Source organism: Zalophus californianus, chromosome 15 (genome assembly GCF_009762305.2).
Source record: "Zalophus californianus isolate mZalCal1 chromosome 15, mZalCal1.pri.v2, whole genome shotgun sequence".
NCBI lineage: Eukaryota > Metazoa > Chordata > Mammalia > Carnivora > Otariidae > Zalophus > Zalophus californianus.
This window is the reverse complement of record NC_045609.1, coordinates 5,232,024-5,234,099: the sequence shown is the minus strand read 5'-3', so window position 1 is coordinate 5,234,099 and position 2,076 is coordinate 5,232,024.

Below are 2,076 nucleotides of genomic sequence, written 5' to 3'. Positions count from 1 at the left end.
TGATGAGTTCACTCAAATGTCTAGTTCTTTCACAGAAGCTCCCTTAAGCCCAACATAGCAAAGATCCATTTTAACAAGGTAATGGGAGGGAAAGTGCTCAGAACCCAGACCATCTAAAATCAGTGAAGTTACTTGGGCCACCTGAGTGAAGACTTTCAAATTTAGAAGCACTAGGGTCAGTGGCATGAGAATTGAAAGAGCCCAAGTGAAAATTATGTTCATCATATGATTGGGGGGGTTAATAATTCTTAGGGAGAGCATGATTCTTCAAGATTCTTGGAAAGAGGAGGCAGACCAAGATGGCGGAGCAGTAGGAGACCGGGATTTCGTCTGGTCACAAGAATTCAGCTGCATAGGGATCAAACGATTCTGAACACCTACGAACTCAACAGGAGATCGAAGAGGGGAGTAGCAACAACTCTGAACAGAGAAGCGACCACTTTCTGGAAGGTAGGACGTGCGAAGTGAATCCGAGGCGATATTCGGGAGGATAGACGGCGGGGGAGGGGGCCTCCGTCGGCCGCTTCTGGCAAGTGCTAGAGCCGCGGAGCACAAAATCGGACCTTTTAGAAGTCGGCTCCGCGGAGGGACGTTGCTGCAGTGGCTAAGCAGGGGGTGGAACCCTCGCGGGACAGTGTGGTCTCAGGACCCTCGGGGTCACAGAGAGACCGGGGGTGCCTGAGTGCAGCAGAGCTCCTGGGTATCGGAGCGGGGAAGCCGGCTGCAGAGACGGAGCCGAGGCGCGGGCTCTCAGCTCGGGGTGGCCATAAACTGTGACCCGCAGCCCAGTCCGGCCACTGCTGCTCCAGCAGGGACCCAACAAGCGGCAGAGCCGGGGAGACCCCCCTTCCTCCCCCGGGAGGAGCGGCGCGGGAGCGCACCGCAGGGATCTGCTGGGTTTGGAGACTCCACACGGGGTCAGGTGCCAGAGATAGCAACGCTCGGTCACAGGCCAGGTGAGCACGGAGTGCGGCCAGAGACCGGGGACACGGGAGTGACTGCTTTTCTCTGGGGGTGCACTGAGGAGCGGGGCCCCGAGTTCTCGGCTCCTCCGGGCGGAGATTGGGAGGCCACCATTTTCGCCCTGGTCCTCCAAAGCTGTACCGAGAGCTTGCAGGGAACAAAAGCTCCTGAGAGCAAACCCGAGCAGCTTGCTTAGCCCGGACCGACAAGGGCGGGGCAATTCCGCCTCCGGCAAAGACATTTGGGAACCACGGCAACAGGCCCCTCCCCCAGAAGATCAGCACGAACAGCCAGCAAGCCAAGACCAAGTTTACCGATCAAGGAGAACGGGAGAACTCCAGTGCTAGGGGAATACTGCACATGGCGTTCATGGCTTTTTTTAAATATCTATGCCCCTAACGTGGGAGCATCCAATTATATAAGGCAATTAATAGCAAAAGCAAAGAAACACATTGACAAAAATAGGATAATAGTGGGGGACTTTAATACCCCCCTGACTGAAATGGACAGATCATCTAAGCAAAAGATCAACAAGGAAATAAAGACTTTAAATGACACACTGGATCAAATGGACTTCACAGACATATTCAGAACATTCCATCCCAAAGCAACGGAATACACATTCTTCTCTAGTGCCCATGGAACATTCTCCAGAATTGATCACATCCCAGGTCACAAATCAGGTCTCAACCGGTACCAAAAGATTGGGATTATTCCCTGCATATCTTCAGGCCACAATACTTTGAAATTAGAACTCAATCACAAGAGGAAAGTCGGAAAGAACTCAAACACATGGAGGCTAAAGAGCATCCTACTAAAGAATGAATGGGTCAACCAGGAAATTAAAGAAGAATTAAAAAAATTCATGGAAACCAATGAAAATGAAAACACAACCATTCAAAATCTTTGGGATACAGCAAAGGCAGTCCTGAGAGGAAAGTATATAGCAATACAAGCCTTTCTCAAGAAACAAGAAAGGTCTCAAATACACAACCTAACCCTACACCTAAAGGAGCTGGAGAAAGAACAGCAAATAAAGCCTAAACCCAGCAGGAGAAGAGAAATAATAAAGATCAGAGCAGAAATCAATGAACTAGAAACCAAAAGAACAGT